The 16,988-nt window shown below is 43.8% G+C and overlaps 14 non-coding genes across 14 annotated transcripts; all 14 read left to right on the top strand.

The window, feature by feature from the left end:
- The first annotated feature begins 4,253 nt into the window (after positions 1-4,253).
- TRNAL-CAA (transfer RNA leucine (anticodon CAA)) lies at positions 4,254-4,366 on the top strand. Its single transcript has 2 exons — positions 4,254-4,291; positions 4,321-4,366. It is a non-coding gene; the product is annotated as a tRNA-Leu (tRNA).
- Positions 4,367-4,993: 627 nt separating this feature from the next.
- On the top strand, positions 4,994-5,106 carry TRNAL-CAA (transfer RNA leucine (anticodon CAA)). Its single transcript has 2 exons — positions 4,994-5,031; positions 5,061-5,106. It is a non-coding gene; the product is annotated as a tRNA-Leu (tRNA).
- Positions 5,107-6,108: 1,002 nt separating this feature from the next.
- Positions 6,109-6,221, top strand: TRNAL-CAA (transfer RNA leucine (anticodon CAA)). Its single transcript has 2 exons — positions 6,109-6,146; positions 6,176-6,221. It is a non-coding gene; the product is annotated as a tRNA-Leu (tRNA).
- Positions 6,222-6,849: 628 nt separating this feature from the next.
- Positions 6,850-6,962, top strand: TRNAL-CAA (transfer RNA leucine (anticodon CAA)). Its single transcript has 2 exons — positions 6,850-6,887; positions 6,917-6,962. It is a non-coding gene; the product is annotated as a tRNA-Leu (tRNA).
- Positions 6,963-7,964: 1,002 nt separating this feature from the next.
- TRNAL-CAA (transfer RNA leucine (anticodon CAA)) lies at positions 7,965-8,077 on the top strand. Its single transcript has 2 exons — positions 7,965-8,002; positions 8,032-8,077. It is a non-coding gene; the product is annotated as a tRNA-Leu (tRNA).
- A 628-nt stretch (positions 8,078-8,705) lies between these two features.
- Positions 8,706-8,818, top strand: TRNAL-CAA (transfer RNA leucine (anticodon CAA)). The gene is made up of 2 exons: positions 8,706-8,743; positions 8,773-8,818. It is a non-coding gene; the product is annotated as a tRNA-Leu (tRNA).
- A 1,378-nt stretch (positions 8,819-10,196) lies between these two features.
- On the top strand, positions 10,197-10,309 carry TRNAL-CAA (transfer RNA leucine (anticodon CAA)). Its single transcript has 2 exons — positions 10,197-10,234; positions 10,264-10,309. It is a non-coding gene; the product is annotated as a tRNA-Leu (tRNA).
- Positions 10,310-11,499: 1,190 nt separating this feature from the next.
- Positions 11,500-11,612, top strand: TRNAL-CAA (transfer RNA leucine (anticodon CAA)). Its single transcript has 2 exons — positions 11,500-11,537; positions 11,567-11,612. It is a non-coding gene; the product is annotated as a tRNA-Leu (tRNA).
- A 441-nt stretch (positions 11,613-12,053) lies between these two features.
- On the top strand, positions 12,054-12,166 carry TRNAL-CAA (transfer RNA leucine (anticodon CAA)). Its single transcript has 2 exons — positions 12,054-12,091; positions 12,121-12,166. It is a non-coding gene; the product is annotated as a tRNA-Leu (tRNA).
- A 1,190-nt stretch (positions 12,167-13,356) lies between these two features.
- TRNAL-CAA (transfer RNA leucine (anticodon CAA)) lies at positions 13,357-13,469 on the top strand. The gene is made up of 2 exons: positions 13,357-13,394; positions 13,424-13,469. It is a non-coding gene; the product is annotated as a tRNA-Leu (tRNA).
- Positions 13,470-14,097: 628 nt separating this feature from the next.
- On the top strand, positions 14,098-14,210 carry TRNAL-CAA (transfer RNA leucine (anticodon CAA)). The gene is made up of 2 exons: positions 14,098-14,135; positions 14,165-14,210. It is a non-coding gene; the product is annotated as a tRNA-Leu (tRNA).
- Positions 14,211-15,025: 815 nt separating this feature from the next.
- On the top strand, positions 15,026-15,139 carry TRNAL-CAA (transfer RNA leucine (anticodon CAA)). The gene is made up of 2 exons: positions 15,026-15,063; positions 15,093-15,139. It is a non-coding gene; the product is annotated as a tRNA-Leu (tRNA).
- A 1,004-nt stretch (positions 15,140-16,143) lies between these two features.
- TRNAL-CAA (transfer RNA leucine (anticodon CAA)) lies at positions 16,144-16,256 on the top strand. Its single transcript has 2 exons — positions 16,144-16,181; positions 16,211-16,256. It is a non-coding gene; the product is annotated as a tRNA-Leu (tRNA).
- A 618-nt stretch (positions 16,257-16,874) lies between these two features.
- Positions 16,875-16,987, top strand: TRNAL-CAA (transfer RNA leucine (anticodon CAA)). Its single transcript has 2 exons — positions 16,875-16,912; positions 16,942-16,987. It is a non-coding gene; the product is annotated as a tRNA-Leu (tRNA).
- The last annotated feature ends 1 nt before the right edge of the window (position 16,988 follows it).

The raw sequence follows: 16,988 nt of genomic DNA, 5'->3' as shown, positions 1-16,988 counted from the left end.
ACGATGTGAATCTGTGTATTCTGGCCCTCGTATGAGGGCGTGGGTTCGAATCCCACTTCTGACACGATATTGTTAATGAAAATAACTCGAAGATATGTAATTTTAAACGTCTAAATTACTTAAAACCACGTCAGTATGGCCGAGCCGTCTTAGGCGCTAGACTCAAGGGGCTTAGTTTTCTTCGTTCACGATGTGAATCTGTGTATTCTGGCCCTCGTATGAGGGCGTGGGTTCGAATCCCACTTCTGACACGATATGTTTTAAGAAAATAACTGGATGAGATATAATTTTAAAACGTCGAAATTACACAGAACCACGTCAGGATGGCCGAGCGCTCTTAGGCGCTAGACTCAAGGGGCTTAGCTTCCTTCGTTCACGAAGTGAATCTGTGTATTCTGGTCTTCGTATGTGGGCGTGGGTTCGAATCCCACTTCTGACACGATATGTTTTAAAAAATAACTGGATGAGATATAATTTTAAAACGTCCAAATTACATAAAACCCGGTCTGGATGGCCGAGCGGTCTAATGCGCAAGACTCAAGGGGCTTAGCTTCCTTCGTTCACGATGTAAATCTGTGTATTCTGGTCCTAGTATGAGGGCGTGGGTTCGAATCCCACTTCTGACACGATATTGTTAATGCAAATAACTCGAAGATATGTAATTTTAAACGTCTAAATTACTTAAAACCACGTCAGTATGGCCGAGCCGTCTTAGGCGCTAGACTCAAGGGGCTTAGTTTTCTTCGTTCACGATGTGAATCTGTGTATTCTGGCCCTCGTATGAGGGCGTGGGTTCGAATCCCACTTCTGACACGATATGTTTTAAGAAAATAACTGGATGAGATATAATTTTAAAACGTCGAAATTACACAGAACCACGTCAGGATGGCCGAGCGCTCTTAGGCGCTAGACTCAAGGGGCTTAGCTTCCTTCGTTCACGAAGTGAATCTGTGTATTCTGGTCTTCGTATGTGGGCGTGGGTTCGAATCCCACTTCTGACACGATATGTTTTAAGAAAATAACTGGATGAGATATAATTTTAAAACGTCCAAATTACATAAAACCCGGTCTGGATGGCCGAGCGGTCTAATGCGCAAGACTCAAGGGGCTTAGCTTCCTTCGTTCACGATGTAAATCTGTGTATTCTGGTCCTAGTATGAGGGCGTGGGTTCGAATCCCACTTCTAACACGATATTGTTTATGAAAATAACTCGAAGAGATGTAATTTTAAACGTCTAAATTACTTAGAAACACGTCAGTATGGCCGAGCCGTCTTAGGCGCTAGACTCAAGGGGCTTAGTTTTCTTCGTTCACGATGTGAATCTGTGTATTCTGGCCCTCGTATGAGGGCGTGGGTTCGAATCCCACTGCTGACACGATATGTTTTAAGAAAATAACTGGATGAGATATAATTTTAAAACGTCCAAATTACATAAAACCCGGTCTGGATGGCCGAGCGGTCTAAGGCGCAAGACTCAAGGGGCTTAGCTTCCTTCGTTCACGATGTAAATCTGTGTATTCTGGTCCTAGTATGAGGGGGTGGGTTCGAATCCCACTTCTGACACGATATGTTTTAAGAAAATAACTCGAAGAGATGTAATTTTAAAACGTCGAAATTACACAGAACCACGTCAGGATGGCCGAGCGCTCTTAGGCGCTAGACTCAAGGGGCTTAGCTTCCTTCGTTCACGATGTGAATCTGTGTATTCTGGTCTTCGTATGTGGGCGTGGGTTCGAATCCCACTTCTGACACGATATGTTTTAAGAAAATAACTGGATGAGATATAATTTTAAAACGTCCAAATTACATAAAACCCGGTCTGGATGGCCGAGCGGTCTAATGCGCAAGACTCAAGGGGCTTAGCTTCCTTCGTTCACGATGTAAATCTGTGTATTCTGGTCCTAGTATGAGGGCGTGGGTTCGAATCCCACTTCTGACACGATATTGTTAATGAAAATAACTCGAAGATATGTAATTTTAAACGTCTAAATTACTTAAAACCACGTCAGTATGGCCGAGCCGTCTTAGGCGCTAGACTCAAGGGGCTTAGCTTTCTTCGTTCACGATGTGAATCTGTGTATTCTGGCCCTCGTATGAGGGCGTGGGTTCGAATCCCACTTCTGACACGATATTGTTAATGAAAATAACTCGAAGATATGTAATTTTAAACGTCTAAATTACTTAAAACCACGTCAGTATGGCCGAGCCGTCTTAGGCGCTAGACTCAAGGGGCTTAGTTTTCTTCGTTCACGATGTGAATCTGTGTATTCTGGCCCTCGTATGAGGGCGTGGGTTCGAATCCCACTTCTGACACGATATGTTTTAAGAAAATAACTGGATGAGATATAATTTTAAAACGTCCAAATTACATAAAACCCGGTCTGGATGGCCGAGCGGTCTAATGCGCAAGACTCAAGGGGCTTAGCTTCCTTCGTTCACGATGTAAATCTGTGTATTCTGGTCCTAGTATGAGGGCGTGGGTTCGAATCCCACTTCTAACACGATATTGTTTATGAAAATAACTCGAAGAGATGTAATTTTAAACGTCTAAATTACTTAGAAACACGTCAGTATGGCCGAGCCGTCTTAGGCGCTAGACTCAAGGGGCTTAGTTTTCTTCGTTCACGATGTGAATCTGTGTATTCTGGCCCTCGTATGAGGGCGTGGGTTCGAATCCCACTGCTGACACGATATGTTTTAAGAAAATAACTGGATGAGATATAATTTTAAAACGTCCAAATTACATAAAACCCGGTCTGGATGGCCGAGCGGTCTAAGGCGCAAGACTCAAGGGGCTTAGCTTCCTTCGTTCACGATGTAAATCTGTGTATTCTGGTCCTAGTATGAGGGGGTGGGTTCGAATCCCACTTCTGACACGATATTGTTTATGAAAATAACTCGAAGAGATGTAATTTTAAACGTCTAAATTACTTAAAACCACGTCAGTATGGCCGAGCCGTCTTAGGCGCTAGACTCAAGGGGCTTAGTTTTCTTCGTTCACGATGTGAATCTGTGTATTCTGGCCCTTGCATGAGGGCGTGGGTTCGAATCCCACTTCTGACACGATATGTTTTAAGAAAATAACTGGATGAGATATAATTTTAAAACGTCCAAATTACATAAAACCCGGTCTGGATGGCCGAGCGGTCTAATGCGCAAGACTCAAGGGGCTTAGCTTCCTTCGTTCACGATGTAAATCTGTGTATTCTGGTCCTAGTATGAGGGCGTGGGTTCGAATCCCACTTCTGACACGATATTGTTAATGAAAATAACTCGAAGATATGTAATTTTAAACGTCTAAATTACTTAAAACCACGTCAGTATGGCCGAGCCGTCTTAGGCGCTAGACTCAAGGGGCTTAGCTTTCTTCGTTCACGATGTGAATCTGTGTATTCTGGCCCTCGTATGAGGGCGTGGGTTCGAATCCCACTTCTGACACGATATTGTTAATGAAAATAACTCGAAGATATGTAATTTTAAACGTCTAAATTACTTAAAACCACGTCAGTATGGCCGAGCCGTCTTAGGCGCTAGACTCAAGGGGCTTAGTTTTCTTCGTTCACGATGTGAATCTGTGTATTCTGGCCCTCGTATGAGGGCGTGGGTTCGAATCCCACTTCTGACACGATATGTTTTAAGAAAATAACTGGATGAGATATAATTTTAAACGTCTAAATTACTTAGAAACACGTCAGTATGGCCGAGCCGTCTTAGGCGCTAGACTCAAGGGGCTTAGTTTTCTTCGTTCACGATGTGAATCTGTGTATTCTGGCCCTCGTATGAGGGCGTGGGTTCGAATCCCACTGCTGACACGATATGTTTTAAGAAAATAACTGGATGAGATATAATTTTAAAACGTCCAAATTACATAAAACCCGGTCTGGATGGCCGAGCGGTCTAATGCGCAAGACTCAAGCTGCTTAGCTTCCTTCGTTCACGATGTAAATCTCTGTATTCTGGTCCTAGTATGAGGGCGTGGGTTCGAATCCCACTTCTGACAAGATATTGGTTATGAAAATAACTCGAAGAGATGTAATTATAAACGTCTAAATTACTTAAAACCACGTCAGGATGGCAGAGCCGTCTTAGGCGCTAGACTCAAGGGGATTAGTTTCCTTCGTTCACGATGGGAATCTGTGTATTCTGGCCCTCGTATGAGGGCGTGGGTTCGAATCCCACTTCTGACACGATATGTTTTATAAAAGTAACTCGAAGAGATGTGATTTTGAACGCCTAAATTAATTAAAACCACGTCAGGATGGCCGAGCGGTCTAAGGCGCCAGACTCAAGGGGCTTCGTTCACGATGTGATTCTGTGTATTCTGGTCCTCGTATGAGGGCGTGGGTTCGAATCCCACTTCTGACTCGATATTGTTTATGAAAATAATTGGATGAGATGTAATTTTAAAACGTCCAAATTACACAAAACCACGTCAGGATGGCCGAGTGGTCTTAGGCGCAAGACTCAAGGGGCTTAGCTTCATTCGTTCACGATGTAAATCTGTGTATTCTGGTCCTAGTATGAGGGCGTGGGTTCGAATCCCACTTCTGACACGATATTGTTTATGAAAATAACTCGAAGAGATGTAATTATAAACGTCTAAATTACTTAAAACCAGGTCAGGATGGCAGAGCCGTCTTAGGCGCTAGACTCAAGGGGCTTAGTTTCCTTCGTTCACGATGTGAATCTGTGTATTCTGGCCCTCGTATGAGGGCGTGGGTTCGAATCCCACTTCTGACAAGATATTGTTTATGAAAATAACTCGAAGAGATGTAATTATAAACGTCTAAATTACTTAAAACCACGTCAGGATGGCAGAGCCGTCTTAGGCGCTAGACTCAAGGGGCTTAGTTTCCTTCGTTCACGATGTGAATCTGTGTATTCTAGCCCTCGTATGAGGGCGTGGGTTCGAATCCCACTTCTGACACGATATGTTTTATAAAAGTAACTCGAAGAGATGTGATTTTGAACGCCTAAATTAATTAAAACCACGTCAGGATGGCCGAGCGGTCTAAGGCGCCAGACTCAAGGGGCTTCGTTCACGATGTGATTCTGTGTATTCTGGTCCTCGTATGAGGGCGTGGGTTCGAATCCCACTTCTGACACGATATGCTTTAAAAAAATAACTGGATGAGATATAATTTTAAAACGTCCAAATTACACAGAACCACGTCAGGATGGCCGAGCGGTCTTAGGCGCTAGACTCAAGGGGCTTAGCTTCCTTCGTTCACGAAGTGAATCTGTGTATTCTGGTCCTCGTATGAGGGCGTGGGTTCGAATCCCACTTCTGACACGATATGTTTTAAGAAAATAACTGGATGAGATATAATTTTAAAACGTCCAAATTTCATAAAACCCGGTCTGGATGGCCGAGCGGTCTAAGGCGCAAGACTCAAGCGGCTTAGCTTCCTTCGATCACGATGTAAATCTGTGTATTCTGGTCCTAGTATGAGGGAGTGGGTTCGAATCCCACTTCTGACACGATATTGTTTATGAAAATAACTCGAAGAGATGTAATTTTAAACGTCTAAATTACTTAAAACCACGTCAGTATGGCCGAGCCGTCTTAGGCGCTAGACTCAAGGGGCTTAGTTTTCTTCGTTCACGATGTGAATCTGTGTATTCTGGCCCTCGTATGAGGGCGTGGGTTCGAATCCCACTTCTGACACGATATGTTTTAAGAAAGTAACTGGATGAGATATAATTTTAAAACGTCCAAATTACATAAAACCCGGTCTGGATGGCCGAGCGGTCTAATGCGCAAGACTCAAGGGGCTTAGCTTCCTTCGTTCACGATGTAAATCTGTGTATTCTGGTCCTAGTTTGAGGGCGTGGGTTCGAATCCCATTCTGACAAGATATTGTTTATGAAAATAACTCGAAGAGATGTAATTATAAACGTCTAAATTACTTAAAACCACGTCAGGATGGCAGAGCCGTCTTAGGCGCTAGACTCAAGGGGCTTAGTTTCCTTCGTTCACGATGTGAATCTGTGTATTCTGGCCCTCGTATGAGGGAGTGGGTTCGAATCCCACTTCTGACACGATATGTTTTATAAAAGTAACTCGAAGAGATGTGATTTTGAACGCCTAAAGTAATTAAAACCACGTCAGGATGGCCGAGCGGTCTAAGGCGCCAGACTCAAGGGGCTTCGTTCACGATGTGATTTTGTGTATTCTGGTCCTCGTATGAGGGCGTGGGTTCGAATCCCACTTCTGACACGATATGCTTTAAGAAAATAACTGGATGAGATATAATTTTAAAACGTCAAAATTACACAGAACCACGTCAGGATGGCCGAGCGATCTTAGGCGCTAGACTCAAGGGGCTTAGCTTCCTTCGTTCACGAAGTGAATCTGTGTATTCTGGTCCTCGTATGAGGGCGTGGGTTCGAATCCCACTTCTGACACGATATGTTTTAAGAAAATAACTGGATGAGATATAATTTTAAAACGTCCAAATTACATAAAACCCGGTCTGGATGGCCGAGCGGTCTAAGGCGCAAGACTCAAGGGGCTTAGCTTCCTTCGATCACGATGTAAATCTGTGTATTCTGGTCCTAGTATGAGGGCGTGCGTTCGAATCCCACTTCTGACACGATATTGTTTATGAAAATAACTCGAAGAGATGTAATTTTAAACGTCTAAATTACTTAAAACCACGTCAGGATGGCAGAGCCGTCTTAGGCGCTAGACTCAAGGGGCTTAGTTTCCTTCGTTCACGATGTGAATCTGTGTATTCTGGCCCTCGTATGAGGGAGTGGGTTCGAATCCCACTTCTGACACGATATGTTTTATAAAAGTAACTCGAAGAGATGTGATTTTGAACGCCTAAATTAATTAAAACCACGTCAGGATGGCCGAGCGGTCTAAGGCGCCAGACTCAAGGGGCTTCGTTCACGATGTGATTCTGTGTATTCTGGTCCTCGTATGAGGGCGTGGGTTCGAATCCCACTTCTGACACGATATGCTTTAAAAAAATAACTGGATGAGATATAATTTTAAAACGTCCAAATTACACAGAACCACGTCAGGATGGCCGAGCGGTCTTAGGCGCTAGACTCAAGGGGCTTAGCTTCCTTCGATCACGATGTAAATCTGTGTATTCTGGTCCTAGTATGAGGGAGTGGGTTCGAATCCCACTTCTGACACGATATTGTTTATGAAAATAACTCGAAGAGATGTAATTTTAAACGTCTAAATTACTTAAAACCACGTCAGTATGGCCGAGCCGTCTTAGGCGCTAGACTCAAGGGGCTTAGTTTTCTTCGTTCACGATGTGAATCTGTGTATTCTGGCCCTCGTATGAGGGCGTGGGTTCGAATCCCACTTCTGACACGATATGTTTTAAGAAAGTAACTGGATGAGATATAATTTTAAAACGTCCAAATTACATAAAACCCGGTCTGGATGGCCGAGCGGTCTAATGCGCAAGACTCAAGGGGCTTAGCTTCCTTCGTTCACGATGTAAATCTGTGTATTCTGGTCCTAGTATGAGGGCGTGGGTTCGAATCCCACTTCTGACAAGATATTGTTTATGAAAATAACTCGAAGAGATGTAATTATAAACGTCTAAATTACTTAAAACCACGTCAGGATGGCAGAGCCGTCTTAGGCGCTAGACTCAAGGGGCTTAGTTTCCTTCGTTCACGATGTGAATCTGTGTATTCTGGCCCTCGTATGAGGGCGTGGGTTCGAATCCCACTTCTGACAAGATATTGTTTATGAAAATAACTCGAAGAGATGTAATTATAAACGTCTAAATTACTTAAAACCACGTCAGGATGGCAGAGCCGTCTTAGGCGCTAGACTCAAGGGGCTTAGTTTCCTTCGTTCACGATGTGAATCTGTGTATTCTGGCCCTCGTATGAGGGCGTGGGTTCGAATCCCACTTCTGACACGATATGTTTTATAAAAGTAACTCGAAGAGATGTGATTTTGAACGCCTAAATTAATTAAAACCACGTCAGGATGGCCGAGCGGTCTAAGGCGCCAGACTCAAGGGGCTTCGTTCACGATGTGATTCTGTGTATTCTGGTCCTCGTATGAGGGCGTGGGTTCGAATCCCACTTCTGACACGATATGCTTTAAGAAAATAACTGGATGAGATATAATTTTAAAACGTCAAAATTACACAGAACCACGTCAGGATTGCCGAGCGATCTTAGGCGCTAGACTCAAGGGGCTTAGCTTCCTTCGTTCACGAAGTGAATCTGTGTATTCTGGTCCTCGTATGAGGGCGTGGGTTCGAATCCCACTTCTGACACGATATGTTTTAAGAAAATAACTGGATGAGATATAATTTTAAAACGTCCAAATTACATAAAACCCGGTCTGGATGGCCGAGCGGTCTAAGGCGCAAGACTCAAGGGGCTTAGCTTCCTTCGATCACGATGTAAATCTGTGTATTCTGGTCCTAGTATGAGGGCGTGCTTTCGAATCCCACTTCTGACACGATATTGTTTATGAAAATAACTCGAAGAGATGTAATTTTAAACGTCTAAATTACTTAGAAACACGTCAGTATGGCCGAGCCGTCTTAGGCGCTAGACTCAAGGGGCTTAGTTTTCTTCGTTCACGATGTGAATCTGTGTATTCTGGCCCTCGTATGAGGGCGTGGGTTCGAATCCCACTGCTGACACGATACGTTTTAAGAAAATAACTGGATGAGATGTGATTTTGAACGCCTAAATTGATTAAAACCACGTCAGGATGGCCGAGCGGTCTAAGGCGCCAGACTCAAGGGGCTTCGTTCACGATGTGATTCTGTGTATTCTGGTCCTCGTATGAGGGCGTGGGTTCGAATCCCACTTCTGACACGATATGCTTTAAGAAAATAACTGGATGAGATATAATTTTAAAACGTCAAAATTACACAGAACCACGTCAGGATGGCCGAGCGATCTTAGGCGCTAGACTCAAGGGGCTTAGCTTCCTTCGTTCACGAAGTGAATCTGTGTATTCTGGTCCTCGTATGAGGGCGTGGGTTCGAATCCCACTTCTGACACGATATGTTTTAAGAAAATAACTGGATGAGATATAATTTTAAAACGTCCAAATTACATAAAACCCGGTCTGGATGGCCGAGCGGTCTAAGGCGCAAGACTCAAGGGGCTTAGCTTCCTTCGATCACGATGTAAATCTGTGTATTCTGGTCCTAGTATGAGGGCGTGCGTTCGAATCCCACTTCTGACACGATATTGTTTATGAAAATAACTCGAAGAGATGTAATTTTAAACGTCTAAATTACTTAGAAACACGTCAGTATGGCCGAGCCGTCTTAGGCGCTAGACTCAAGGGGCTTAGTTTTCTTCGTTCACGATGTGAATCTGTGTATTCTGGCCCTCGTATGAGGGCGTGGGTTCGAATCCCACTGCTGACACGATATGTTTTAAGAAAATAACTGGATGAGATATAATTTTAAAACGTCCAAATTACATAAAACCCGGTCTGGATGGCCGAGCGGTCTAATGCGCAAGACTCAAGCTGCTTAGCTTTATTCGTTCACGAAGTGAATCTGTGTATTCTGGTCCTCGTATGAGGGCGTGGGTTCGAATCCCACTTCTGACACGATATGTTTTAAGAAAATAACTGGATGAGATATAATTTTAAAACGTCCAAATTTCATAAAACCCGGTCTGGATGGCCGAGCGGTCTAAGGCGCAAGACTCAAGGGGCTTAGCTTCCTTCGATCACGATGTAAATCTGTGTATTCTGGTCCTAGTTTGAGGGAGTGGGTTCGAATCCCACTTCTGACACGATATTGTTTATGAAAATAACTCGAAGAGATGTAATTTTAAACGTCTAAATTACTTAAAACCACGTCAGTATGGCCGAGCCGTCTTAGGCGCTAGACTCAAGGGGCTTAGTTTTCTTCGTTCACGATGTAAATCTGTGTATTCTGGTCCTAGTATGAGGGCGTGGGTTGGAATCCCACTTCTGACAAGATATTGTTTATGAAAATAACTCGAAGAGATGTAATTATAAACGTCTAAATTACTTAAAACCACGTCAGGATGGCAGAGCCGTCTTAGGCGCTAGACTCAATGGGCTTAGTTTCCTTCGTTCACGATGTGAATCTGTGTATTCTGGCCCTCGTATGAGGGAGTGGGTTCGAATCCCACTTCTGACACGATATGTTTTATAAAAGTAACTCGAAGAGATGTGATTTTGAACGCCTAAATTAATTAAAACCACGTCAGGATGGCCGAGCGGTCTAAGGCGCCAGACTCAAGGGGCTTCGTTCACGATGTGATTTTGTGTATTCTGGTCCTCGTATGAGGGCGTGGGTTCGAATCCCACTTCTGACACGATATGCTTTAAGAAAATAACTGGATGAGATATAATTTTAAAACGTCAAAATTACACAGAACCACGTCAGGATGGCCGAGCGATCTTAGGCGCTAGACTCAAGGGGCTTAGCTTCCTTCGTTCACGAAGTGAATCTGTGTATTCTGGTCCTCGTATGAGGGCGTGGGTTCGAATCCCACTTCTGACACGATATGTTTTAAGAAAATAACTGGATGAGATATAATTTTAAAACGTCCAAATTACATAAAACCCGGTCTGGATGGCCGAGCGGTCTAAGGCGCAAGACTCAAGGGGCTTAGCTTCCTTCGATCACGATGTAAATCTGTGTATTCTGGTCCTAGTATGAGGGCGTGCGTTCGAATCCCACTTCTGACACGATATTGTTTATGAAAATAACTCGAAGAGATGTAATTTTAAACGTCTAAATTACTTAGAAACACGTCAGTATGGCCGAGCCGTCTTAGGCGCTAGACTCAAGGGGCTTAGTTTTCTTCGTTCACGATGTGAATCTGTGTATTCTGGCCCTCGTATGAGGGCGTGGGTTCGAATCCCACTGCTGACACGATATGTTTTAAGAAAATAACTGGATGAGATATAATTTTAAAACGTCCAAATTACATAAAACCCGGTCTGGATGGCCGAGCGGTCTAATGCGCAAGACTCAAGCTGCTTAGCTTTATTCGTTCACGATGTAAATCTGTGTATTCTGGTCCTAGTATGAGGGCGTGGGTTCGAATCCCACTTCTGACAAGATATTGTTTATGAAAATAACTCGAAGAGATGTAATTATAAACGTCTAAATTACTTAAAACCACGTCAGGATGGCAGAGCCGTCTTAGGCGCTAGACTCAAGGGGCTTAGTTTCCTTCGTTCACGATGTGAATCTGTGTATTCTGGCCCTCGTATGAGGGCGTGGGTTCGAATCCCACTTCTGACAAGATATTGTTTATGAAAATAACTCGAAGAGATGTAATTATAAACGTCTAAATTACTTAAAACCACGTCAGGATGGCAGAGCCGTCTTAGGCGCTAGACTCAAGGGGCTTAGTTTCCTTCGTTCACGATGTGAATCTGTGTATTCTGGCCCTCGTATGAGGGCGTGGGTTCGAATCCCACTTCTGACACGATATGTTTTATAAAAGTAACTCGAAGAGATGTGATTTTGAACGCCTAAATTAATTAAAACCACGTCAGGATGGCCGAGCGGTCTAAGGCGCCAGACTCAAGGGGCTTCGTTCACGATGTGATTCTGTGTATTCTGGTCCTCGTATGAGGGCGTGGGTTCGAATCCCACTTCTGACACGATATGCTTTAAGAAAATAACTGGATGAGATATAATTTTAAAACGTCAAAATTACACAGAACCACGTCAGGATTGCCGAGCGATCTTAGGCGCTAGACTCAAGGGGCTTAGCTTCCTTCGTTCACGAAGTGAATCTGTGTATTCTGGTCCTCGTATGAGGGCGTGGGTTCGAATCCCACTTCTGACACGATATGTTTTAAGAAAATAACTGGATGAGATATAATTTTAAAACGTCCAAATTACATAAAACCCGGTCTGGATGGCCGAGCGGTCTAAGGCGCAAGACTCAAGGGGCTTAGCTTCCTTCGATCACGATGTAGATCTGTGTATTCTGGTCCTAGTATGAGGGCGTGCTTTCGAATCCCACTTCTGACACGATATTGTTTATGAAAATAACTCGAAGAGATGTAATTTTAAACGTCTAAATTACTTAGAAACACGTCAGTATGGCCGAGCGGTCTAAGGCGCCAGACTCAAGGGGCTTCGTTCACGATGTGATTTTGTGTATTCTGGTCCTCGTATGAGGGCGTGGGTTCGAATCCCACTTCTGACACGATATGCTTTAAGAAAATAACTGGATGAGATATAATTTTAAAACGTCAAAATTACACAGAACCACGTCAGGATGGCCGAGCGATCTTAGGCGCTAGACTCAAGGGGCTTAGCTTCCTTCGTTCACGAAGTGAATCTGTGTATTCTGGTCCTCGTATGAGGGCGTGGGTTCGAATCCCACTTCTGACACGATATGTTTTAAGAAAATAACTGGATGAGATATAATTTTAAAACGTCCAAATTACATAAAACCCGGTCTGGATGGCCGAGCGGTCTAAGGCGCAAGACTCAAGGGGCTTAGCTTCCTTCGATCACGATGTAAATCTGTGTATTCTGGTCCTAGTATGAGGGCGTGCGTTCGAATCCCACTTCTGACACGATATTGTTTATGAAAATAACTCGAAGAGATGTAATTTTAAACGTCTAAATTACTTAGAAACACGTCAGTATGGCCGAGCCGTCTTAGGCGCTAGACTCAAGGGGCTTAGTTTTCTTCGTTCACGATGTGAATCTGTGTATTCTGGCCCTCGTATGAGGGCGTGGGTTCGAATCCCACTGCTGACACGATATGTTTTAAGAAAATAACTGGATGAGATATAATTTTAAAACGTCCAAATTACATAAAACCCGGTCTGGATGGCCGAGCGGTCTAATGCGCAAGACTCAAGCTGCTTAGCTTTATTCGTTCACGATGTAAATCTGTGTATTCTGGTCCTAGTATGAGGGCGTGGGTTCGAATCCCACTTCTGACAAGATATTGTTTATGAAAATAACTCGAAGAGATGTAATTATAAACGTCTAAATTACTTAAAACCACGTCAGGATGGCAGAGCCGTCTTAGGCGCTAGACTCAAGGGGCTTAGTTTCCTTCGTTCACGATGTGAATCTGTGTATTCTGGCCCTCGTATGAGGGCGTGGGTTCGAATCCCACTTCTGACAAGATATTGTTTATGAAAATAACTCGAAGAGATGTAATTATAAACGTCTAAATTACTTAAAACCACGTCAGGATGGCAGAGCCGTCTTAGGCGCTAGACTCAAGGGGCTTAGTTTCCTTCGTTCACGATGTGAATCTGTGTATTCTGGCCCTCGTATGAGGGCGTGGGTTCGAATCCCACTTCTGACACGATATGTTTTATAAAAGTAACTCGAAGAGATGTGATTTTGAACGCCTAAATTAATTAAAACCACGTCAGGATGGCCGAGCGGTCTAAGGCGCCAGACTCAAGGGGCTTCGTTCACGATGTGATTCTGTGTATTCTGGTCCTCGTATGAGGGCGTGGGTTCGAATCCCACTTCTGACACGATATGCTTTAAGAAAATAACTGGATGAGATATAATTTTAAAACGTCAAAATTACACAGAACCACGTCAGGATTGCCGAGCGATCTTAGGCGCTAGACTCAAGGGGCTTAGCTTCCTTCGTTCACGAAGTGAATCTGTGTATTCTGGTCCTCGTATGAGGGCGTGGGCTCGAATCCCACTTCTGACACGATATGTTTTAAGAAAATAACTGGATGAGATATAATTTTAAAACGTCCAAATTACATAAAACCCGGTCTGGATGGCCGAGCGGTCTAAGGCGCAAGACTCAAGGGGCTTAGCTTCCTTCGATCACGATGTAAATCTGTGTATTCTGGTCCTAGTATGAGGGCGTGCTTTCGAATCCCACTTCTGACACGATATTGTTTATGAAAATAACTCGAAGAGATGTAATTTTAAACGTCTAAATTACTTAGAAACACGTCAGTATGGCCGAGCCGTCTTAGGCGCTAGACTCAAGGGGCTTAGTTTTCTTCGTTCACGATGTGAATCTGTGTATTCTGGCCCTCGTATGAGGGCGTGGGTTCGAATCCCACTGCTGACACGATACGTTTTAAGAAAATAACTGGATGAGATGTGATTTTGAACGCCTAAATTGATTAAAACCACGTCAGGATGGCCGAGCGGTCTAAGGCGCCAGACTCAAGGGGCTTCGTTCACGATGTGATTCTGTGTATTCTGGTCCTCGTATGAGGGCGTGGGTTCGAATCCCACTTCTGACACGATATGCTTTAAGAAAATAACTGGATGAGATATAATTTTAAAACGTCAAAATTACATAAAACCCGGTCTGGATGGCCGAGCGGTCTAAGGCGCAAGACTCAAGGGGCTTAGCTTCCTTCGATCACGATGTAAATCTGTGTATTCTGGTCCTACTATGAGGGCGTGCGTTCGAATCCCACTTCTGACACGATATTGTTTATGAAAATAACTCGAAGAGATGTAATTTTAAACGTCTAAATTACTTAGAAACACGTCAGTATGGCCGAGCCGTCTTAGGCGCTAGACTCAAGGGGCTTAGTTTTCTTCGTTCACGATGTGAATCTGTGTATTCTGGCCCTCGTATGAGGGCGTGGGTTCGAATCCCACTGCTGACACGATATGTTTTAAGAAAATAACTGGATGAGATATAATTTTAAAACGTCCAAATTACATAAAACCCGGTCTGGATGGCCGAGCGGTCTAATGCGCAAGACTCAAGCTGCTTAGCTTCCTTCGTTCACGATGTAAATCTGTGTATTCTGGTCCTAGTATGAGGTCGTGGGTTCGAATCCCACTTCTGACAAGATATTGTTTATGAAAATAACTCGAAGAGATGTAATTATAAACGTCTAAATTACTTAAAACCACGTCAGGATGGCAGAGCCGTCTTAGGCGCCAGACTCAAGGGGATTAGTTTCCTTCGTTCACGATGGGAATCTGTGTATTCTGGCCCTCGTATGAGGGCGTGGGTTCGAATCCCACTTCTGACACGATATGTTTTATAAAGGTAACTCGAAGAGATGTGATTTTGAACGCCTAAATTAATTAAAACCACGTCAGGATGGCCGAGCGGTCTAAGGCGCCAGACTCAAGGGGCTTCGTTCACGATGTGATTCTGTGTATTCTGGTCCTCGTATGTTGGGCGTGGGTTCGAATCCCACTTCTGACACGATATGTTTTAAGAAAATAACTGGATGAGATATAATTTTAAAGCGTCGAAATTACACAGAACCACGTCAGGATGGCCGAGCGGTCTTAGGCGCTATACTCAAGGGGCTTAGCTTCCTTCGTTCACGAAATGAATCTGTGTATTCTGGTCTTCGTATGAGGGCGTGGGTTCGAATCCCACTTCTGACACGATATGTTTTAAGAAAATAACTGGATGAGATATAATTTTAAAACGTCCAAATTACTTAAAACCACGTCAGTATGGCCGAGCCGTCTTAGGCGCTAGACTCAAGGGGCTTAGTTTTCTTCGTTCACGATGTGAATCTCTGTATTCTGGCCCTCGTATGAGGGCGTGGGTTCGAATCCCACTTCTGACACGATATGTTTTAAGAAAGTAACTGGATGAGATATAATTTTAAAACGTCCAAATTACATAAAACCCGGTCTGGATGGCCGAGCGGTCTAATGCGCAAGACTCAAGGGGCTTAGCTTCCTTCGTTCACGATGTAAATCTGTGTATTCTTGTCCTAGTATGAGGGCGTGGGTTCGAATCCCACTTCTGACAAGATATGTTTTAAGAAAATAACTGGATGAGATATAATTTTAAAACGTCCAAATTACATAAAACCCGGTCTGGATGGCAGAGCCGTCTTAGGCGCTAGACTCAAGGGGCTTAGTTTCCTTCGTTCACGATGTGAATCTGTGTATTCTGGCCCTCGTATGAGGGCGTGGGTTCGAATCCCACTTCTGACAAAATATTGTTTATGAAAATAACTCGAAGAGATGTAATTATAAACGTCTAAATTACTTAAAACCACGTCAGGATGGCAGAGCCCTCTTAGGCGCTAGACTCAAGGGGTTTAGTTTCCTTCGTTCAGGATGTGAATCTGTGTATTCTGGCCCTCGTATGAGGGCGTGGGTTCGAATCCCACTTCTGACACGATATGTTTTATAAAAGTAACTCGAAGAGATGTGATTTTGAACGCCTAAATTAATTAAAACCACGTCAGGATGGCCGAGCGGTCTAAGGCGCCAGACTCAAGAGGCTTCGTTCACGATGTGATTCTGTGTATTCTGGTCCTCGTATGAGGGCGTGGGTTCGAATCCCACTTCTGACACGATATGTTTTAAGAAAGTAACTGGATGAGATATAATTTTAAAACGTCCAAATTACATAAAACCCGGTCTGGATGGCCGAGCGGTCTAATGCGCAAGACTCAAGGGGCTTAGCTTCCTTCGTTCACGATGTGAATCTGTGTATTCTGGTCCTAGTATGAGGGCGTGGATTCGAATCCCACTTCTGACAAGATATTGTTTATGAAAATAACTCGAATAGATGTAATTATAAACGTCTAAATTACTTAAAACCACGTCAGGATGGCAGAGCCGTCTTAGGCGCTAGACTCAAGGGGCTTAGTTTCCTTCGTTCACGATGTGAATCTGTGTATTCTGGCCCTCGTATGAGGGCGTGGGTTCGAATCCCACTTCTGACAAGATATTGTTTATGAAATTAACTCGAAGAGATGTGATTTTGAACGCCTAAATTAATTAAAACCACGTAAGGATAGCCGAGCGGTCTAAGGCGCCAGACTCAAGGGGCTTCGTTCACGATGTGATTCTGTGTATTCTGGTCCTCGTATGAGGGCGTGGGTTCGAATCCCACTTCTGACACGATATGTTTTATAAAAGTTACTCGAAGAGATGTGAGTTTGAACGCCTAAATTAATTAAAACCACGTCAGGATGGCCGAGCGGTCTAAGGCGCCAGACTCAAGGGGCTTCGTTCACGATGTGATTCTGTGTATTCTGGTCCTCGTATGAGGGCGTGGGTTCGAATCCCACTTCTGACAC

This window comes from Phalangium opilio, unplaced genomic scaffold, assembly GCF_054372755.1.
Source record: "Phalangium opilio isolate 3A_F unplaced genomic scaffold, DU_Popi_V2 ptg001662l_1, whole genome shotgun sequence".
NCBI classification, from domain to species: domain Eukaryota; kingdom Metazoa; phylum Arthropoda; class Arachnida; order Opiliones; family Phalangiidae; genus Phalangium; species Phalangium opilio.
This window is presented reverse-complemented; position numbering and strand designations above follow the sequence as displayed.